The 23943-nt window shown below is 38.2% G+C and overlaps 1 long non-coding RNA gene across 1 annotated transcript in view; it reads left to right on the top strand.

Annotated features, from left to right (window-relative positions):
- The window catches only part of LOC111775358 (uncharacterized), a 51291-nt gene extending 29038 nt beyond the window's left edge, over positions 1-22253 (top strand). The window contains exons 3-4 of the long non-coding RNA XR_002810992.2: positions 8034-8152; positions 21859-22253. This is a non-coding gene — a long non-coding RNA (uncharacterized lncRNA). The remainder of the gene's footprint in view (positions 1-8033; positions 8153-21858) is intronic.
- Positions 22254-23943: the final 1690 nt, after the last annotated feature.

Raw genomic sequence — 23943 nt, 5'->3', positions numbered from 1 at the left:
ACATCCCACAGTAAGGCCGCCCCCTGACATCTTGCACTAGGTTGGGGCCTCCTGACATGCCGTGTTAGGAGGTGGGGTTCTGACATGTGCGTGCAGAGCCCCCTGCATCCTCCTTCACAGGACTCACCTCAGTTGTAAGTACCTTAATTCTTTATCTGATTAAATGATATTAGATTAAGATTGACTTTTCCTCCAGACTGTCGTCTCTATCAAGGCAGGGTCAGTTCTGTGGAGTCTCCACAGTCCTCCAGAACCCAGCAGAGTCCCTGACACAGAACGTTTCTGTATGAATGAAGGAAGAGAAGGAAATGATGCCGTGATACCCATTTGAAACTGCAAAACACCACTTGCACATAGGCATTAACTTCACGTGTGTGAACTGATTCATTACAGCAGCAAAAGTGTAGGTATCATTTTTGAAGACATCCTTACGAGTGGAGGTTGACCCACTGGCCTCTTAAAAGACTCTCCCAGGCAATTTGTTACAGAATCTAGCGCAGTTCTCCATGATTTTGGAATTTAGGTATCTTTTTAAAAGTGAGTGCCTCAGTGTTCTATTACCAAGGAAACCCATCAATCACAAATGCCAGAAATGAAAGATACATTAATGTCAACAAAATTCATATATGTATATTTGCTATCAAAGTAGTCACCTTTCTTATTTTGATGCCAAATGCTCTTTCCAACTCTGTATTTAACATTTAAAAATAATACTCATTTGTCTTTTACATCTCGATTGCGATTAACGTCTGAAGGATTAGAGATGACGTGTTCTAGCTAAGTATTGAATTAAACTTGGAGAAACATTTTTTTTATCTGATGACCTTCATCATGGTGAATCTGTTTAGGCTTTCATGCAAATCAAATTTTTCAAAGTACTGTAGAAAGAGATAAGAAGATATGACTTTTTATTTCTGTAATAATTTTTGAATTTGCAAGACTTACTTAAAACTTATTTGGCATAAATCAGTTTAAAACCCAGTCAAATTTTTCTTTAAAACTGAATATTCAGCAAGCCATTATGATTCTAAAGCAGAACAAGATATGTTTAAATTTATGGATGAAAGTTGGTTTTATTAAGCTGAAGATTTCTCACTTAAGGCTTTTATTATAAGGCTATCTCATTGGAAAATTGAGTTAAAAATAATCTTTTCCATCAAATCTATACATGCATATGGAATTATTTGTTTGCATAGTATAAAAATTGAAAAAAATAAACATTCTGAGCTAGAAATTTGGAGATGATATCGCTCTGAGAATTTATAGCTCAAGTTTAGGGCTATTCTAGAGGAAAGCCGTGAGTTTACAGACAAGACGTTGTTTTCTTAATAGGTGGTCAGTTTGTGCAACAAGCTAAACAGCAGAATTTCAGAGGTTAACAGAGAAGATAAGAAAGAGGGTGTCCATGCATTTTCTTTCCTTCTGTAAAGTTCAGATTATGTATCATCTCTAATGAGTTTGATAAAGCATAGCAAGGCAAATGTGCCATAATTCATCATGTGTCCCGTTTCAAAAGTGACAGGCAACCTAAAGGAAAGAAGTCTTTATTTTGTAACAATAAAAAAAAGGAGGTGAGATAATCGCATTTAAGACAATATCTGCAAAGAAACTCTTACAATTCACATCAAATGTACAAAATTGCCTTGTTTCTAGGGAGTCTGTTTGGTTAATGCCACAGCGAAACTTCCCATTAGTGCCTATAAGCAAAACATTTGATATGTATATTTAATTCAAATGCGTGAGAAAAAATTAGGAATCTTTTAAAATTTCGACAAATAATGTGCTTTTATTGTGAGAAACAGGAGAAATGTTTGCAGTTGTTAGAAAAGTACCATCAGCTTTCATGCTATCCTGTTAAATGCTACAACATTGAAGAGTCTGAATGAAATCCACTCTGTAAAGAACCAATATGCACTTGTATTAAATTTCTGAGGATATTTGCTTATTTCTAGAGAGGGTTCCACAAAATTCCATCTCCAAAACTGCACCTATTTTTGCTTCAACCATTCATTTTGGAAATCAATCATATTTTCTTATAAAATGGACATGAGCATCTTAGACCTCACACAGAGAGAAGAAGAGTTGGGAAGCACCAAAAATATGGCACATAATCACATCTTTAATGCCTGCAGTCATTCTGCCTTATCTGCAAGTAAGTGAGGGAGGATGGGAGAAAGTGCGGTCACTGGAAGAAAAATAAAAGCTACTGCAGGAAAGAAATGCTAACTTTTACAGTGTCTCAAAACTACACACCCACACTTAATCACAAAATATGTCACTCTCTATAATGACTAAAGAAGGCGATTTGTCTTTATTAAGAAGTTTGAGGATTATGTTTATTTAAAGTATTATCTGCACAGTAACGAACGAAAACAGGAATGCTATGCAGGCATAGTAGCAGTTTTTGTTTAGAGTATAAGAAGTATATTTACACAAAGATTTAAAATATAGAAACACATTTGTTTCTAATTAATTACGTTAATGAAGACTCTGAATCTTCACATTGAGGTGCTGAGGGTCAAAGGATCCAGGGTTAAGATGGAGACAGTTCTCTATAGCTCTCTCTGCACATTAGAACACATTATATTTGGTAGATTTAGGCGAAAAGAAGTCCTGTGGGAACTGTAGTAATTGATTTTATATGGTATGAATAGATGCGTACTTGCAGAGCAAATTCCATCATTGTTATGTTCTTATCATTGGCCTTTCGCTTAATGGCATTCCAGTGGTAAACAGCCCAATCTACTCGGCATTCAATAATTAATATGCCAAGGCATACTTTAAACAAACTTTTTTCTTTTGGTACTCAATAAGAGCCTGGCTTCTCTCTTCTGACTTTGGGTTATTTAACAGGAGAGAAAATGAGAAATACAAGTATTTATATATATCTAGTCAACCCATATTTATTCTACATAATGAAACATCAAATTGAGTTTTCCTCTTACAAGTTTATTCAGTTCTGTTCTTGCCCAAAGCAGCATTACTTTAAGAACTGTGACACTTGTTTTCTTCCCCTTGCTCTCTCAAATAGAAGAAGCTGAAATTCCTTGCCAGCTCCTTTTCCTCCCCTCCTGTTACTTTAGGATCAGTTCAAGGGGATGAAGATGGAAACGCTTCTCTAAAACATGGGCCCACTGTTGATAATGATAGGTTTTACCCAAGGAGACTGATCAGTAACATGTCATCCTTATATCAGGGACTGGGGACATTTTCCATGATTGCAAAATTCCTACCTGGCAAGTTTTTCAGTAGTTGAGTCAAAGAAAGACATTTGGTTGACTGTAATGCATATGCTTGAACGTGCTTGCTATATTTCATGGCATTTCTCCTTTTCCTTATTATCCCCTTTCCTGCCTAGAGACCATTATATTCTTTCTTTGAAGAAAGGAAACTTTTACATTTCAACCCATGGTTCACACTTGGATTATTAAATCTTTGTTCTGACATCCTAAATAATTACTTAAATTTGTCGATATTCATACCTTTCCACAAATGCTTATCTTGTTATCCCCAACCTATGTATTCTTCAGTGACCAAAGTCTGCTGGATTTACCTTTCACCATTCTTAAAGAATCAGTGATTGCAACCATTACTTTTTCTTAACTTTATATTTCTTCTCAAAGTCTTCTAAATAATGAGGTACTGCAAAGCTGCTTTTGATCTGCACCTTTAGGTCCTCACGGAAATTGAATTATAATTTACAATCCAGAGTTTCGAAAAGAAGAGGGAAAAAATAGTTTGAGTTTTTCATTCTATTAAATAATATTGATTACAATTAACTTTAACAAATATGGTAGAGTTGAACATCCAATGATAAAAGATCTATTGGGGTACATGGTGAAAGCTTTCCTGGAGATAGATAGATAACTCCTTTATACACATCTTTGTTGATTGGGCTGGATTGACATGGCTGACAGGCTCTCCACAATTTCAATAAAGACAAATAGGCACTTTCTTTAGTGGTGGGGAGGGTTGGGGATGCATACTTGACAATGGTGCCATCCACTAGTTAAAGATGTTATCCTCTGGTATTTCCCTATATAATCATGGGCACTAGGTCTTTCTTCAGTGTTTCCATCTTTTGTTTTTGGTTAATGCTTCCCCAGCCAGATCTACCAAAGGGTTGTTGTCAGCCAGCCAAAGAAAGCTTGTGTCCCAAAAAGGATGTCACTGCTGAGGGCTTGGCCATGGGGCTCCTTGGCCACCCTGTAACTTCATCACTCTCTGAGGTGTGGGATGAGCGGAGAACACATGGTCCAGCAGATGCTGGAGGGCATGTTTCTTAAATGAAAGTCAGTGGCCTTTGGGCTGAGACTGGCAAGCTTTGGAACAAGCTTTGGGATTTAGTTGGAAAGCAGCCTATACAGTCTGTATGGATAGTGCTCCCTAACCTCTGAATTGTTCTTGAGAGGAGTCTTCAAGCTTTCTCCCTCCACTCCTTCCATTCTTTGATGCTGGCAGAATTAAAACGTAGAGAGCACATCATCACGATAGAGTCTATAATGTCACATCCAAGAAAAAAAGGCAAAATATAACCAAACTCTATATCTGGCTTTCATATTTGGGGAATTACCAAATATTTTATCTTCCAATAATTCAGGGGGTGAAACTAATAATCTAGCAAGTATTTCTGTTGTTTAGCAGAAGGCAAGTGATCTGGCTGTGATACCCTGTCAAGAATGCAGCTTTTCCAGGCCAGGCAACAGACATCTTTTAAATGATGTTGGGAAGGACTGGAGGTCAGGCAAGTTGTTGTAAAATAGGAAATATTTTAAAATTTTTTGTTGTATTAAAAAAATTCTGTTAAACCTGAATTTATTTAGTGTTTCTAGATGAAGCACAGGAAAACCAAATGTCTTGGTCTTGGTCTTCCGGGGTTGAAAGAACTGTGGGAGTGATAGTCAAGCCTCTTTGTTTAAAGATGCTTACGAGAGGTGTTTATTTCAATCAGGATGCAAACTTCGGTGAAAGCCTTTTCTTCCTTGCTTCCGACGTTGCGTGTTCCTCTATCCGGATGGGTATCAGAAAGCGAGCTTCAGGTTTGGGCCTGCTGAGCGAGGGGAATACTTAGTCTGCCCATTTAAAACAACTGGATTTTTGCTATTCGAATGTAGGAAACCTAATTACACTCTGGTAAATTCTCTTCAGTCTACCAAACATAGAAAAAACAGTGACAGAATCTGAAAGGCCAGAAAAGAGAAAAGAGTCCGTAAGACCTAATGAATCCAAACTAAACACCTCTCCACAGAAATGTCAAACATTTCTCTTAGCACAAAACAAGGCTTAAAGAATTCCCTGCTTTTGTCTCTGGCCTAATTCCTTAAGCAGAGAGGGGATTTTCCTCTGGGAGTGTTATTTCACAAAGAACGAAACAGCAAATAAACAAAAGACTCTCAAAGAGAGAGAGAGTATAAATAAAATTCATGACTCTTTAAAGAGTTTACACTGAAAGAATGTGGAGGATTATTTACAATTAAAGCATAGCGTCTAGAATACAATTATTATATATCTAAAACAAAGAATAAGAGTTCATTTCATTTTGTTCACGAGAAAGTACACCTGAACACGCTGACTTAAAAAAAATTATGAAACTTCATTTTCTCAAGATTTTTCTGTTGCTTTTTGTATACATTTAAAACTTCTTACATATTTAATAGAGCATTTGCTAATCAACTTGTATCTTATTTTTTAAAGCTGCTGTTGACATGTGCTGCTATTTGATTAAAAAAATAAATCAGCCTGAAAGAAACAAATACAAGTTTTGTTGTGTATGTGTTTAAAAGAAATTTTCAACATGGAACAAATAGCTTTAAAATGAGTGTTTTTGGCAGTGAAAATATTCTTTGGGTTGAACAAAAGAAAAGTTGCAATCTATTAAGGTAAAAGAGTTTGAATTGACAGAAAAGTAGGAGAAAGAACAAATTTAGAACTATCTAGTTTCCTGGCAAATGAGAGGATAATACAATGGGGTAGTTAAGAACAGAGATGAGGTTAGCGAAGGGGTAAGATGAGCATGAAACAAATGGAAGATTTCGGTATTAATGTAATAGGCAGACTGAAATAAATGGTTATTAAGATAAAAAAGCAGAGGCTAAAGAAACCACTTGATTATAAATTATAGAGTAATTAGTTCTCTTTTGAAGTGTGTGTGTGTGCGTGTGTGTGTGTGTGAGTGTTTACTAGGCATTTGAATTCTACTTTGAGTGTGACTTAAAAAACGTCAATAATAATGTTAAAAGCCACGAACAAGGGCCATCTAGACAAACAGAGTTTAAAGGTAGAGTCCTAGTTAAAGGATGGCCTCCTGCAAGGCTTAAGTCCTGGGCCTGGGAGAGGGGGCGAGGATTTCAGAGCGTGCAGAGTTTACAGCAAAGTTTAGATTGAGTCTTATCCTGACGTGCCTGTGTCGGTGAAATATCTGAAACATTTGGCCCCACGAGATTAAAAGAACAGTGCTTATATTTAGCATCTGCTGCCCCCAACTCCAACTTTGCTACTAATAAAATTCAGCTCTATGGAAAAGAATTTGAATTCCAGCTGGGCAGTTTTCAAAATAAGATGAAAAGTTAAGCAGGCAATTGGTGTGTATTTAGGGCTCAAAACACCTTGCCCCCTATAAGACTTGAAGGAGTTAATCCCTTCTCAAGATAATCCACTAAAGAGCATCCTTCATTATGATGTTAAAAGCAAGGATCAGTGCCGGGGAGTCTAACAATAGGACAGGGGGCTTTTCAGTCCCAACCACATTCTTCCCAGGTTAGAAACCGAAACTGCTATGATTCCAGCTGAAAAATAGAGCAGGACTTTTCTCTTCTGTGAAATATTCAGATGGAAGGAAGGGGAGAAAAATCTACCACGTTAACTAAATTCCCCATTAGGTACTTTTTCTTGGAGAATAATCTTTCTAATTTTTTTTTTTTTAAATGATTGTGCTGTCAGGAGGGGGAATAGCTCCCTGACTCAACAGTTACACAGTTCAGAAGCACTTTTGACTTCACGCAAAAGTGAATTTTTGATTAAATTAAAAGTACTCAATTACAGCCCCCCCCCCCCACTTAGTCTCCCTCCCACCATACTATATTCAATGAACACAAAGCTCACTATAAACTTTTACCAAAGCGTTTTTGGTCACTTTTTTGCCATGTTGCTATTTGGTCTAGATTTGATCCTATGAGGCATTATGTTTTAAATTTAGGATCATATTTTATTTCTCAAAGACTTCAAATTATTTTCCATAAGTAAAAAAAAAGTTTAGTGTTTGTAAGCAAATGAATCTTAAAAACCTGATTTAAAAATCTTGTTTTTACTACATTTTAGCACGTTTCATAGTATTGATAATGCAATGTACTGTTTGTTGTTGCTTTCAAAACATTGCATAAGAAGTTAGTTTTAAAAATAATAATGATTCCTGTAAAAATCTTTAATATAAGCCCATATCTTAGGTAAATCAGGATAACAAAAGTTGGCCATCCCAGGCTAGAGGAAAGATTTTCTTTTTCTTTTGTTCCTTTTATTAAAAGTGTAACTATACATTTTTTTTGAAAGGCATATTTGTTTTTAAGGAACTTTGTTTTTACCGAAATTAACCCTAGACAGGGAAAGGCTTTTTGAAAAGTATGTTTCAAGTGGCATCAACTGGAATTCATGCACGCATGTTTGTATGCTCTGCCTCACGCGATCTCTTTTGTGTTCCCATGGTGCTCTGGGCATCTGGGATCTGAAGACTGTGAGCCATGGTTGCAGCCCTCCAGGAGGTGGCGGCTCTAGGGAGTGTAGGTTGGGTGTTGGGGTGGGTGAGGTAAAGCAAGGGAACTAGAGGGACTGGTTAGAAGAGAAAGAGGCAAAGGCTGCTGTGGTTCGGATCTGGGTAAAAGAGCCAACTGGAAACATTGGTAAGATAAAGGACTTGAAGAGGAGAAAGCATGTGTGATACGTAAATAGAAGCCCTTGAAATATGGTCAGAGACAATATTATATGGAGAAATGTCAGAGGCTAGTATTTTAAACAGACTTTTATTAATATTTTACTTCCAGGAGAAGCATCATGGAAAGGGAAGGACTTTTGGGGTCAGAATTTCAACACTTACGAAGACTACAACTTGCTTTTGTTGCCTTCTTTACCTTCTCTGAGAATAACTACACCTGAACTATAGGTTAGTATGATTCTCAGAGACAGCGCATCAAAACTTACGTTATTGTAATACACTGGTGGTAAAAACCAGAAGCCTGATGTTTGGTAGACCCTGTATGTTTGCTCATCTGTGAAGTGAGAATGGTACTAACTCACAGGGTTGGTCACTGGGAAGATAAAATATTATGATTCATAAATGACCCTGTGTGTGGCCCATAATAAGTCCTCAGTTAAGTTTAGCCAGAATGACAAAAATATATATATTGCAAAATGTCATATGTATAGAAAATGTACAAGAAAAATTAGACTCTCTTCCTTGTAAATATATGCTTCCTCATTTTAAAGGAAAGTAATGTGTATAAGGTTAATACAAGGAATGCAATTATTACTAAAGATTGTGGTGTTATAGCCAAAGTATTTTTCCTAACAAATATATCTGCAGCTGAATTTTATTTAGGAGATTTAAAAAATAAATTAATTAATGTGAACTCATTGTCTCTTCATCATATATTTATTGAGCTGCCATTTATCATGAAAATGAAGCAGGATTTGCATACAAGTTGCTTTTTTTTTTTTATCTCTTGTTACCTTATTTATTTCTCTCAACATTCATGTAAAATATTAGTCCTAGTCTTCATTTTAATAGATGAAGAAACAGATTAAAAATAGATCCAAGGGCATAGAGCTGGTGAGTAAGTGGCAAAGCCAGAATTTAAACCTCAAGCTCCCGCTCTGGATGTCTTCTCCAAAGCATTGAGGCAGCATTGAGGTCTTTCTCTACTTGCTTCTCCAGGGCCTGACCTCCAGGAGGTCCTAGGAGATGCTTGTGGACTTGGACCCTCTGCTATCCTTAGCTGCTTTCTGATAGAAGACTCCTGGTTTCCACCACTATTCTACCCGACTGACTCTACACACATTGTACACCTGGAAACTACAGCTGCTACTCACTGTGTAGAGAAAGCTACTGTCCCAGTTGAGCCAAGGAATTCTACTAAGGTCCAAAACTTACTGTGTGTGCACATGCCATAGGACAGAATGTTCTACAAGTGAGTGACCTAGACTTCTACTTTGAGGAGAAAGTGTGAGTTGGGTTGGAAGAATGCCGTGACATTGCTTAGGAAAACTGTGTTCCCTGGCAAGCGGGCTGGAGAATGATTCTGAGTATTTTTCACCTTCCTAGAGTACCATGCATTGAATAAGTGTTCAGTAGCTACTAATTGAATTGAATGGTTGACGAAATAAAAGAAAAAAAAGTCTAGGTCAAGAAATTTTCTTAGGTTAAGAAGCGATCTTGAATTCACAGCTTAATCAATAATGATTTGCAGATTCATTATTCCCCAACTCGAAGTCGGTGCTGCTGGCTGCTTAGTTATTTTTAAACCTTTACTAGGTACATAAATACTTTCCTCTTTTAATAAGACTGAAACTGGGCAGTCTGTGCTCTATCATTAAATTCCATTTTATTCACAAATGTTTCAGTTTCTGGTTAGCCCTTTTAAGAAGTCATTAATTTATTACCCTATTTTCTTAATTTCTAAACAAAAAGCGGGAGTACAATGGAAATAAGCTCTTATTGGCCAGGAGAGAGAACACATTTCTGTCGGCTTAACTAGTAATTCAAGCTGCTGATAATGGCAATTGGAGGCCAATTTTGGGGAAGGTGGACAACCCTGGGCTGCATCTGCCATCCAACCACAGATTATGGCCTTGTATGGGTGGATTTTCAGCTACGGAAACCCGAAATTCTTGATGAAATAGGGAAAACATTGTACAGATATTCACAAAATGGGACATTGATAGTCATCAGAAAATTTACTGTGCCTGCCTGGTGGCACCATGGTTAAGTTCGCACGTTCTGCTTCTCGGCGGTGGCCTGGGGTTTGCTGGTTCGAATCCCGGGTGCGGACGTGGCACCACTCGGCACGCCATGCTGTGGTAGGCGTCCCATGTATAAAGTAGAGGAAGATGGGCACAGATGTTAGCTCAGGGCCAGGCACCCTCAGCAAAAAAGAGGGGGACTGGCAGTAGTTAGCTCAGGGCTAATCTTCCTCAAAAAAAAAAAAAAGAAAAAAAGAAAAAGAAAATTTACCACCTAGTATGTCTTTTGTCATCAGTTTCTCTTCCTTGAGATTACACATTTGTACACATGCCTTTTAATGTGTTCTTGAAAAAGATTAATAGAGACATTTTTCAAATAAGTACCATTTATTACCAATAGTGGAATATTTATATCCCATAATTAGTATTGCTTACAACTATATTGTGAGGTAAAAGTAAAGTTGAAATGCAGTAAAAGCTATATTTTAATGGCCATTTTTTATTTTCTAAAAAAATAAATAATGTGGTTAAAGTGTATACACATCGGCTGTCTACCAATTAAGATGTTTTAAATTCAATTTAATATTAAACTTAAAAAGCCACAAGGGGCAGTACAAGGATTCTTTTTAACATGTAATGGATTTAAACGTTTTTTGATAATTACAGAAATAACCCCAATCAGATAAATTTTTATAACTAAGAAAATTAAATGATTAAAAACTGAGGGTTATTAAAAAATAATTTTTTCTACAACTTTGCACAGCTAAGGAAAATATCTCCTATCATGTCCAGAAATAACTTTCCTATGTAAATACACCTTATCAGCATATCTCAGAAGATGTTCACGTCTCTGACCACAGACCTGTTGTGGTAGGAAGACCGTAAGATGGCTCCCAGTGGTCCTTGCCTCCTGGTATTTATGCTCGTGGGTAATCCCCTACCCTTGAGTGTGGGCCTGCCGCTTACTTCTAACCAACAAGAATACAGCAAATGCGATGGGATGTCACTTCTGTGATTACGTTTCATAGTGGGTCTCCATGTTGGAGAAACCCATGTGGCAAAGATCTGAGAGCAGCCTTTAGTCAACAGCCAGGTAGGAACTACGTCTTTCAAGGCCAATTTTTTTTAGAAGTGGGTGGCCAGGGCCTTCTTCCTAATCTGTTTTAGTTTGGAAGCTCCTCTGAAACCTCTCCACCGTGGGTGGCACTGCTGGTATTTGACCTATCAGTGGCATAGCTTTCAGCATCACAGCAACATGCAGCCACCGTAGTGTGACAACTGACAGACGGGTGGTGTGGTTCCCTGACCAGGAAATGAACCCAGGCTGTAGCAATGAGAGAGCTGAATCTTAACCGATAGCCCACCAGTGCTGAAAAGATGTTTAACGTCTATTATTAAATTTTTTAGAAAGTTAAACAACTTGTTAAAAACAAAAGTTAAAATCTACTCATCTCATATTTGTTATATGTGTGTAGGATTTTAAAAAAAAAATTTTTCAGCTTTATTGAGATATAATTGACATATAACATAGTGTAAATTTAAGGTGTATAATGTGTTGATTCGATACACTTATATACTGAAAAAATGATACCATTCATAGCGTTAGCTAACACCTGCACCACATCATATAATTAATATTTCTTTTTTGTGGTGAAAGTATTTAAGATCTACTCTCTTAACAACTTTCAAGTATATAATACAGTATTATTAACTATAATCACTGTGCAGTGCAGTAGATCCTGGGGACTTATTCATCTTCTAGCTGGAAGTTTGTGCTCTTTGACCAGCATCCCCTTTTCCCCCAAACCCCCTAGTCCCTGGCGCCCACCGATCTGCTCTGTTTCTATGAGTTTGGTTTTTTTAGATTCCACATATAAGTGAGATCACACAATATTTGTCTTTCTCATTTCACTTAGCATAATGCCCTCAAGACTCATCTGTGTTGTCACAAATGGCAGGATTTCCTTCTTTCTTATAGCTGAATAATATTCCGTTATATATATACACAACATTTCCCTATGTTGGCTATTGTGAATAATGCTGCAATGAAAGTGGGAGTACATCTCTTCAAGATCCTGTTTTCATTTGTTTTGGATCTGTACCTCAAAATGGGATTGCTGGATCATATGGTAGTTCTATTTTTGATTTTTTTAAGGAACATCCATACTGTTTCCCATAGTGGCCGCACCAATTTACATTCTCACCAACATTGCCCTTGTGCAAGGCTTCCCTTTTTTCCACATCCTCACCAACAGTTGTTATCTCTTGTCTGTTTGGTGAGAGCCATCCTAACAGGTGTGAGGTGACAACTTATTGTGGTTTTGATTTGTATTTCTCTGATGACTCGCGATATTGAGCACCCTTTTCTCTTCCTGTTGGCCATTTGTATATCTTCTTTGGAAAAATGTCCATTCAGTTCCCCTGCACATTTTTAAATCAGATTGTTTGTTTTCTTGCTGTCAAGTTGTATGAATTCTTTATATATACTTTGGATATTAACCCCAATCAGATATATGATTTGCAAATATTTTCTCCCATTTTGTAGGTTGCCTTTTCATTTTGTTGATGGTTTCCTTTGCTGTGCAGAAGCTTTTTGATTTGATGTAGTCTCACTTCTTTATTTTTACTTTTGTTGCCTTTGCTGGAAAAATATTTACTAAAATGCTATGTTTTTCTTTGGATGGAGTAAAATCAGATAAGCAAAAATAAACTCTCTGGATTTTCTACAATTTCTACAAGAAATACGTCTTTGAATGAATATTTCAAGGCTTTTATTAAGTTTATAGCTTGAGGTGAATGAAAGCGTTTCCCAGAGGACTTAAAATGTATTCCCATACCAACTTCCAGGCCTATCCTCATTGCCTCAAGCATGGTTGTGTGAAATACTTCTCAATGTGGTGCCATTTTCTTTTATAATGAATAATTCCAGCTATGGTCAATTCTTCTATCATCTAGAACACATGGCTAACCCCTAATATTTTTCTGGAATTAAAATTTAGCTGTTAAATAATGGAAAACCCAAATATGCATGATTTTTTCATATAAATTAAACTACGTACATATGTGATTAACCTACTGATTTATTAAAAGCCTTCTTAATCATTATGTTTACCTATAAGTGACCTATACTTGTTAAGCAAGTTGGCTACTGCACCCAAGGAATACATGTCTCTTTAGAAACATTTAAAATACATGCTATCCAACACGCCACATAAACAGTGCCCTTTCAAAACTATGAACTGTTAATGATTGCTTTTGGTTCTAAGATGAATTGTTCAAAGAAGTCTGGGAAATATACACCCCCCCCAACACACACTGGAAAACACTTTGTGACTGTTTTTTTACCTGCTTTTTCTCCCTAAATCCCCCCAGTTTATAGTTGTATTTTTTTTAAGTTGTGGATCCTTCTAGTTGTACCCTGTGGGATGCCACCTCAACATGGCCTGATGAGCGGTGCCATGTCCGTGCCCAGGATCTGAACCAGGGACACTCCAGGCTGCTGAAGCAGAGCACGTGAACTTAACCACTCGGCCATGGGGCTGGCCCGGGTAACTGTTGTTTAAACCTTAATTTTTACTTATAGAAGAGTTACATATGACCTGTGCCAACTTAAGATTTATCCAAAGCCCTTGGTTTTCTGTTTGGCAGAAACAAAGACACACATTGCCGACGCAGTAGTGTGTTCACTCCTGTATGAAGTTGAAAGACTCACATGAAACACACTTGATTTAAAAATTTCATCATAAAACGAACGCACCGAAACCAAGTTCACCTTATGAGCCTAATATTTTTCTATGAAAGAAAATATTCCATTTCCTTCATGATCTAACTGAGGTGGCCTGTGTTTCTTTACTTGCTCATGCCATCCTCTTACCCCCAAAATGGGCCACACGTGCTCCTAGCCTCCCGTGTTCATTTCTTAATATCATGGAATAGGGCTTTCGTATATGGGTTCCAACACTTTAGGAGAGGAAGTCCTAGTGTGCTTTCTAGAAGAACCGCTTGTATGAGACCACCAGTCGCCAGTGCAGGCTTGCCGCGGGGCCATCTCTCTGACAATATCCATCGCACGTTCCTGGCCGTGCACTGAATATTTTACCAAAGACAAGCATCCAGAACACTACGCCTGCACAATGAAAGCTTTCCCCCACCAGCTTCAGAAATGAGTGACAAGAATTTTATTAGCCAAGGAGATGTCTACTGAAGCAACGCAACAGTGACTTTATTGCTGCCTAAGTGGGAAGCTTTATTGTGTATGTATTTGTTAGCTTTGAATCATTCTGTGATACTAAGATGGGTGGTATGGAAATGCAAAGAATTTTTTTGTGTAACGTTCAAATGATTGTTTAAAAACATAGAACAAAACTTAATTAATGAAAATAAGTTTTGCTGGTTATCTAGCCTAGCTTGAAAAGCTTGAGGATAATACAAGAGATTTTCTTATTAATTATTAATACCAATCAGTTATGATATCCTTTTAATCTGTAAGGGAAAACAAGGAACCTGACATTCACCACAAAAAACTGCTCTTGTTCATCTGAGTTTTTATAAAGAAGGTGAAGCGTGGATTTTGAAGACTATTTTGTTCAAATGAGTATGTCATATCACTGAATTTTTGGACATCGAAGAATGTCACGTACCTTCTTGTCTTAAGAACGTCATCGCACAGCTCAGTGAGTCTTTTCCTTTCAAACATGGTCTGAAACGACCAATTTTTTCCCCTCCCCAAAATCTGCAATGCTTGTTAATCAACAACTTTTGAGGCATCTCATTTTATACCAATTATCTCTAAGTCTTAAACAGCCTCTCTTTGGTACGCAGCATACGTATCATTTCAAGTTTCAGTTCTCAAGTCTGATAAAACTAATAAACCCACACTGCCAGAGGTGGCACATTAAGCTGCTAAAATGGTTTTCATCTTAATTGGATATGAGCACTGTTATCGCTAATAACCCCAGGATACTTCTAATTGGACTCTCTCTCTCTCTTTTTTTATTTTTGAAACACTAATCTCATTGACCAGCCTTAATTTCTCCACGCCACGCTCCCTGAACCCAAATCTTGAAATGCAATATAGAAATATACTCATTTCAGGAGGTTATTTCTGTATTATTTCTTTGTATTAAGCCACAAAAGGTAAACAGTTTTGTAAAAATAAATGCTTCCTTTTTAAGTTTAAAATAAAATAAATTAAAAATAAATGCCTCTTTTTAAGTTTCAGAAAAACGAAATTGTAGTAAGACTCTGTTATTGACATTGCAACGATGTCTCTAATGCAGTTTTGTTAGCAGCCAGCTTCACCTAAGGACGCTAAATTCTCAACTTTCAGTCATTTTTAAAAAACAATGGTTTTCTCTGTTGAATTATCTAATGTAATCTTAGTGCCAGTTATATATCAGAAGGAAACAGAGTTTTAAAAGTTATCACATGCATAAATACTAGATTTTTATTTCAACTTGATTTTACAAATATTGGTGAATATATATGAAAATTATATAAATCTGGATGTTGCCGTTATAGTTTAAGAGATGAGCAGATGTGACAAGACTCCTTCCACAGGCAGCTGTAGGTTGGCTGCAGGTAAATACACACTGACAAACACACGAGGATGTTAACGCTTGATTCCGCTACTCCACAACTTCAATTTTAAACTAAATTTCAAAATGTAAAATCAACTCTAATTTCTTTCTCGCCTGTCTTTTTAGCTCAAGTAGGCACATACTCAGCACCAAAAGAATGTGAAAATAAATAAAATTTTAGAGTTTTTTTTTAAAAAAAAGGACAGAAAAAATACCTTTCTGATTCCACAAACCAGCAATTTTTTCCTCAGTAAGTGTAAAAACTGAAGGCTGCATAATCTTAGTTGTTGAAAAATGTCATGTGAGCCATTCACTGGCAGAAATAATTCATTTTTAATAGACATAATAATTTTTTAGAGCAATATGTATTTTATCAGCTGAGTGTGGGCCTTTATAATTATTATCACTATTCCCATATAATTAAAAGCTTTTATGTAGATATCATTAAATAATTATGGATGTGCAAAAGAAATGCTTACCATTTCTCCAATCCATAAATTGGCAATTGGAAAAACTATTCATTAATTTATATTTACATTCCTGGCAATTAAATTAGCAATACCTGGAGCACAGATGAAGGTAGGTCAAAGGGCTTTCATAGAAAGAGTCTTTTCTAATATCAGATCTATAGTGACATCACATACGCCTTTTATGTAGAATTAGAAAATTATGTATCATTTTGACTCTAAAAGATAGCCTAACAGTCAGTATTCTGTGTGTGTGTGTATAATATAGGCGTATATTCTACGTAGGAGATATGTGTATAATATATACGTACATATGTATGTACATATATATGACATAATTTGTATATAGACAAAAAGACATAAATATATGTATTATGAAACATACATAAATACATGCACACACATACATACATATGATGGTGATTATGGTGATGACGATGAGTCCATCGTGGCAAATATTTTAGTTCTTTTGGAACTCATTCTTGGCTTCCTTCAATTTGAAAAACCAAAATTATGTGATTTCTTCATGAGATTTTTGAAGCAGTGAAGCATAGCCAAATCCCAAGTTAAGAAAGGGCACTCTTCTCCCCTTTTCTTGAAGGAAGGTGTTGGGGATCAAACCCTCCAGCCCTATTTCTCTCTCTTGCAGGGTGGTCTATGAGGGACTTGCTTGCTCTCTCTCTGTCAGTCAACCAGAACTCACAGAGTGCTGGCAGTCATACTGTTAGATGCTCTACTGGTCTCTATGGAGAACATGCTGATGGTCCGTGTGTGAGATGGGGCCATACCCTTAATAAATGCATAATCTGGTTGTAGAAACTTAATTTATGCATACAGTTAAGAAAGAAGATTAAAATGTAAGGTGGAATATGGAGTTACATGTGTCATTAAAACCAATCATATCTAAAACTGACTAAAAACTCTTATCAGAGATGCAAAAGAAAAAGCCCCAATTGCATGTAGTCTTACTTTGTGCATGTGCGTTTATATGTCTTTTACATGTATTACTATAATAAAATCTTATGTGCATTAAACACAGACAAAAATAGTAATAAAAAAGGAGATAAAAATCAATATTCATAGGAGTTCTAATATTCTCTTTCTGCTCATCCACTGGGGCTATTTCCCCACTTTCAAGACAACTGATACAGAAAATACATGTTTTTTGGTGATTGTTGTGGGTTGGCTCCTTGTGTTCTTTCATGGATGTGGTGGGCAAGGGTAGTCCATCCTAATGGAAGAGAGATGGACACAGAAAGCATTTCCTAATATCCGGGGGTAAATTCTATCTTATAGCATAATTGTGGGGTTCTACCATTCTTTAAGTTATGGTGACTTTCATCTTCACAAGTCTTTCCCATCACGTATATTCTAAACAGTTTTACTCCTAAGATAACAGACCCTATTATCCCCGACATTTCCCCTGACCAAGATCCCAGTCCCTTGTCTTCTACCGGCTCTTTCTTCCATTTGAAGAATTTGCTTTTCAACTTCATCAAAGGTGCTAGTTTCAGCCTTCTTCCTAAACTCCAGTTTATGGTCTGGGAAAGCCAGGTAATTTGCCCAAGGTCAAGCAGACGGTGATGAGCAGGGTAAGAGTTTATGTTGCCTCTACCATCGGTATTGTCTTCAGATTCAGACCAATGTGATGGTGACACACAGAGTATTCATTCAACAGATCACCCGTTCTGGGACAGGCATTGTGCTGGACTGTGGGACACATTGGTAAATAAGATGGACTAAGCTCTTATAGAATAGAAAGCTCCTATCCTAAAGGGAACGATGTGAAATAAGCATACAAATCAAAGAGTAAGGTAATCTCAGACAGTGGTAAGAGTTTGGTAATTAAAAAGAAAAAGCTTGGGTGATAAGATAAAAAGTGATATATTTGTGGGGTGGGAGGAGGAAATGTATTATTTAGGTGGCCAGGAAGGTATCTCTGAGGATACGTCATTTGAGCTGAAACCTGAGCTATATAAGAAATCTGGTGTCAAAGTGTGAGGATGGAGAACGACAAGGAGAGTTAACGGCACTTTTTGGGACCCTAAGGTGGAAATAGATTTGCGGTGTTTAAAGAACACGAAAACAATTATGGTAGCTGGATCATAGCAAAAAATGGGGGGTTGAGGGGGGAAGTAGCCGAAGATGAGGTAGGCACCGTGTAGGTAGGCACCTTTTCCTGATAAGCCAGGATAAGGAGTGTGGATTTTATGGTAAATGCATTGGGAAGTTGAGAGAGATTTGGAAGCTGGAGAGTGACATGGTCGTATTTACATTGTTGGAAGATCACTGTGATTGCCGCATGGAAAACAGATTCTTGAACAAAAGTAGCAGCAGGGAGCCCAGTTAGGAGGCTGTTTCAGGCAAGAAATGGGAGTGCCAGAGAGAAGTGGTGATGGAGACAAGGAGTTTTTGACGGATTTAATGTTGGAAGTGTGGGAAAGAGAAAAATCAAGGACACATGGGTTTGTGGCTAGAGTCATATACTAAGATGAGTGAGAATGGAGTTTGGTTTGGGGAAAATCATAAGATCCTATTTGGCTATGTTAACTTCAAGAGATATATTTAAGATCTAAGTAAAGATGCCCAATAGGCAGTTGGACACATGAGTCTGGAGCTCAGTGGAGAAGCAAAGCCTAGAGATAGAACTTCAGGAGTTAAGAACAGATAGATGGTGTTTAAAGCCAAGAAATTGAATGAGACCATCTAGGGTGAATGAATATATAGTCAGAGAAGAGAAGAGTCAGGGTTATTCCAACAACTAGAGATGAAACAGAGGAAGAAGTTCTAGCAAACGGAGCTGAGAAGGAATGGCATGTATGATATGCTTTTGTGCTTTATAAAAGAAGATACCCAAGAACTCCAAAATTGTATTTGCACAATCACTCAAACATCTAATTGAGCAAATACTATGGAACAGCATTGAATTAGACTTGGGGATATAAAAATAATTAGGACTCATCATCTATTGGGAAAGACAGAAACATAAACGTTTGCAGTGCAATTTAGTAGCCTACTTTCCTTTTCTTCTCTAGACCTATAATAAATACTGCAACCTGTTGCCTGATGTCTCAGCAAACTCAGAAACTCAACTCAGACTGGTTGATTGATTCCCCAGTCCTGCTCTTCCCCTTTTCCTAGTTTCATTCCATTGAGTTGAGACTTCATTCAGCTAAAGACATGTGGCGTGAGTAACTTGAAAACCTTTAAGCGACCATGAAGAGATCCAAGGGGCTTAGGGCTAGAAGGGAAGAAGTGCAGCAGATCAATCCCCCGGGTGATGGGAAAGTGGGAGGAGAGGAGAGGATCAGGGAAAGGGAGTCCAAGTTGGGTTCAACTTGAGTTTTCTTCCAAGTTTCCTAGGACAACTTATAACTCTTCTCCTTCCTCCTTCCTTGTCATTGTGTTACCCCCATCAGCTCTCGAGTCCTCCTCTTCCCCTCATGTCCTCCACTAGGATTAGGTTTGGGGAATTTACCACTGTTTGGGAGAATATGAGGCAAACTCACTTTATATTTGGTCCTCAATCAGGCAGCCCACTACTGAATTTTCCTTTTTTTTTTTTTTAGAAACAATCTTTGAGGATTCACAAAGTTATCACGTCTGCCTAATTTTGAGTTTTTAATTCCTGACCCCTCTACATTTAATAAATACTGAATATATTTATATGTATAGAAACAGTTTTCATACCTGAATCTTTACCTACATTTGACTTAACTTATAAATTATGTTCATTTTACTACTTGACTTGGGGAGTTTTACAAAATAGCTGCATGCGGAGGTATTTTAAATAATTAAATGTTTAGACTTTATTTATTTATTTATGCTGAGGAAGATTCGCTCTGAGCTAACATCTGTTACCAATCTTCCTCTTTTTCTGCTTGAGGAAGATTAGCCCTGAGCTAACATCTGCGCCAATCTTCTTTTATTTTGTGTATGGGTTGCCACCGCAGCATGGCTGACAAGTGGTGTATGTCCACGCCTGGGATCTGAACCTGCGAACCCAGACCACAAAGCAGAGTGTGCTGAAATTAACCACTATGCCACAGGGCCTGCCCCTAGGTTTATTTTTTGTCTTCTCCTTGCCTAAATCCAAAAAATATTTGAGTTGGCTGTTTGTGTCTAGGCAGGCTGATATGTCCTTCCTTATACGGTTTTACTGTATTTCCTCCAGCGCAGAGGCAGCAGCTTTTGGTCACTGTGTGGCTTATTGGGTGGGTTGGAAATGTTATTGACCTTAATCATTCAGTTTGACCACTGGTGCTACCAGACTTTTCTACTTAGTGGCATACTTTCACGGTCACCATCCCTCTCTGGCTCCCCTGCACCATGCCCAGGAGGCACCACGAGGCTTTAATGACTTTAGTATCTTGTGTAGCGTCTCCATTTCACCCGGGCCTGGGCTAAGTGCTTGAAAGGTCTGGCATTCGCACAGCTCCTGAACTCGCTACTCTCAGGAGCACACATTCTAAGAGAATGCAATGGTTCCCATATCATTTCTACTTTCCATATTTTTCTTTTGTAAAATCTCAGGAAATGCTTTAAAAAGCCCACAATGCAGTCACTAATTCTCCTCTAAAATTTCATGTATTGTTTTCTTTTCCTATACTGGAAACCAATTGAACTAAACATACTCAGACCATATACGAGTGATATAAATTCTCAAGTGGTTTCTAAAGGACTGTGTGTAAAACACGGGTCAAAACTCAAATGCCTCGCCTGGCTAGGCAAATAAAGAAATGAAATAACCACCACTCACTGCACACCTACTATGTGCTGGGAATATTTTAATGTCATTTATTATTTCATTTAATCCTCATAAGAGTGAAATTGCCTTGGTGGAGCAGATGTGAGAGCATGTGCTCATTTGAAGGAGTAGCCTTGCCTCAGTTTACTGTTTCCGCATGAAAAGGGGGCTCTGACTTGGTACAGCATCTATAATTTTTAAATATGGAATCTCTAGATTTTAAAATATTGTATGTATATTTATAGACATTATGCATATGTGTATATATACATATTGTTTTATATCTATCTGTTATTTTATATATATATTCTTTTATATGTTCATATTATTTTATATATCTTATATTACATGCTGTGAGAGCCAAACAAAACGCATTTATGGGCTGGTTGCAACCTCTGGGCTCAGTGGGCAGCCTCTGGGGCATAAGATCTACAGTCTGCTCGGGGTTGGGGAGAACAGCTCAGAGTAAAGGGAGCTGCTCTGTGACAGGGCATCTGGCTCTTCAGTTCCTTGTCCCAGGAGGTCCTGGGTTGAGATAGAAGCTAGTGCTACACTGCTTACTAAATAACGCTCCTCTGGGCTTCAGTTGTGCATCCCCAGGGTTTATTGCAATATTAGGGGCTCAATCAATGCTGTTAAAGCTGGAAGATAAGCTGGGGCTGCTCACGGGGAAACAGGGACCACACAATGCTCTTCCTCCTTCTGCCTCCCGCGGGAGCACCTGACCCAGCTCAAGAACTAATTATTTATGTAATATCCACAAGCTTCCCTATCTACGCTTTTATTCACACTAGGTATAAATGCTGGATAAGAATATAAATGGGTATCTGTGAAGGGGACATTTTTAATTTGACAGAGATCAGTGTCTTTCAGCAGCTTTTGAAACATGTTTTTCTGAATCCCAGAAGGCTGTAAGAGGGAGGTGAGGACACATCCTCCTCCTTCCACCCACCACTCCTCCAGAAGCTTCCCTGGCTATTTATTTTTGCTATATACTGAGATTCTGAATAATATTTCCACTGAAAGGGGGTTCTTTGGCACTGAGAAAAATTATCTGGAAAAATTAAATTCTAACACTAAAGTTTTAAGCATCAATTTTTTTTTGTTTGTTTTGCAGAAGATTAGCCCTGAGCTAACACCTGCCACCAATCCTCCTCTTTTTGCTGAGGAAGACTGGCCCTGAGCTAACATCCATGCCCATCTTCCTCTACTTTATATGTGGGACGCCTACCACAGCATGGTGTGCCAAGTGGTGCCATGTCCGCACCCGGGATCGGAACTGGTGAACCTTGGGCCACTGAAGCGGACAGTGTGAACTTAACCACTGCGGCACCAGGCAGCCCCCAAGCATCAATTATTTTGAATCTCAATTTCCAGCAAAAGTTGTGGGTGTTTTTTTCCTACTCATGAAGAAATCCTAGAAAAATAAAAAGATGTGAAAAGTTGGAGTAGCCACGTTCTTTTCCAGGCATAGAACTATGTAATCCAAACTTCTCAGCTGGAATTCTGGGATGGTAAGCCACCCCTACACTCCTGACACGATGCACATGCTGTTTTCCTGGGAGGATGGTTTCGTGCCAATCTGCTTAGGAGCGCCATGCCAACTGAATGCAGGCCTCGCAGGAGAGCAGGTGCACTGGGAGAGTTGGCGCTAAGATTGCTCCCTGCTATAGTCCGTGAGTCAGGGCACAGGCTGATTACAAGAGATCATATTTGTCGAAACTGTAGGTAAAGAACAACCGGCAAACGTCCAGACCATGAGCCCCATTTCCCAATTCATCTCCCTTCTGGGAATCAGTAAACTGAGTATACAGACCTGGCTGACTAGGAGATGTCTAAGACTTCCCTGTTTGCATATATCCTTTTTGAGAAAAAACAACTGGTTTTTTTTCTTCCCTGTTTGCAACGTAGGGAAACCGTTTCCCCCAGCTCTGTATCAGATCTCCTTACTTTGCAATTGAATCTAAGTGTATTATCAGCTTACCTGAGGTGTCATAAAGGTAAAGAGAAACAAGTAGGTGCCTGAATAAGTCTTAGCCCTTCCTTTGTTTTTTCTCTCCTTGTATCTCCTTTTCCTCCCCGTCCTTTCCTTTCATTGCTGTTGAGGTCGTTTTATGGAAATCTGAGAACCTCTGGCCTCAGTCAAATGCATGTGTTCTCTCATAACAGGGGTGGCTTCAGCCACACAGACCTGCAGGTAGAATGGTTATCAACACTGTGAAGGTGGCACAGCCACTTTTGTGGCCACATAAATACGCACATGCTAGTGCATGTTCTTCCATAGCTCTTCAGAGCATGTTGTGTGCTACAGTGCAAGCGTTCCTTACTTTTTGTTTAAATCGAGGACTCCTTTAATTATCTGCTTCTGACTCCCCATGAATATCACTAATTGAAAAATACCTCATTACATTTATTAATCACAGTGTGGCTTAACTGATGACAAATGTGGGGTTTCTTAGGCTTTTCAGAATGTAGGAAATAATCGTAGGGATCCATTGCTCCCTTTGGGAGCTCTTAAGAGCAATGAGGACCCCAATTTGGGGCCATTATTATACACGATGGTGTACTGGACAAGAAACTCAGAGATTCGGACTCTGGTAGAGCCACCGCTGGGAGCCTGTTTCCGGAGCCTTTATTTCCTCATCTCTAAAGGGAAGAACACAAGCAATTGCAGTTCAAGGCTCCTTCTGGGCCCATAGTTTGCTCTTCTGGAGCTGAGCCCTGGTGGACCCGTGGGCAGATAGCTATCTTTCTATCTCGGGGCCTTCACTAGCTCCCTGTCCTCTCAGCACTTGTTACGATGTGAAGGGTGTAGTTCTTTCCCCATCCTATGTGTGCAGACCAGAAGAAGAGCCCTAGAAAATCCTGAAGGAGAGCCCAGAGGAACCTAGGGCTAGAAATCAAATCTTCTGCTTGGGAAGGGCTAATGACCACAACTCACATTTCTGCCTACTAGAGCTCTTAATGATTAAATGGCTTTTAAAATGGCTACATCAAAGACAAACAAATCAATGTGTGGGGCTGTGTTGGGGGTCTAGGATACCTGTTGTCACTACTTAAGTATTTCTTCAACCATGGTATTGAGTCCAAGAGTCTACTTAATTATTATTAAACTAGAAACATGTTACATTCCGAAGATATTTTGGAAACAATAGATTTTGATATTTACTGGTGGCTTCCATCATTTCAACAAACTTGTATT

This window comes from Equus caballus, chromosome 1 (genome assembly GCF_041296265.1).
Source record: "Equus caballus isolate H_3958 breed thoroughbred chromosome 1, TB-T2T, whole genome shotgun sequence".
Lineage (NCBI taxonomy): Eukaryota > Metazoa > Chordata > Mammalia > Perissodactyla > Equidae > Equus > Equus caballus.
Note: the sequence above shows the minus strand (reverse complement) of the source record. Positions and strands in the feature narration are given on the sequence as shown.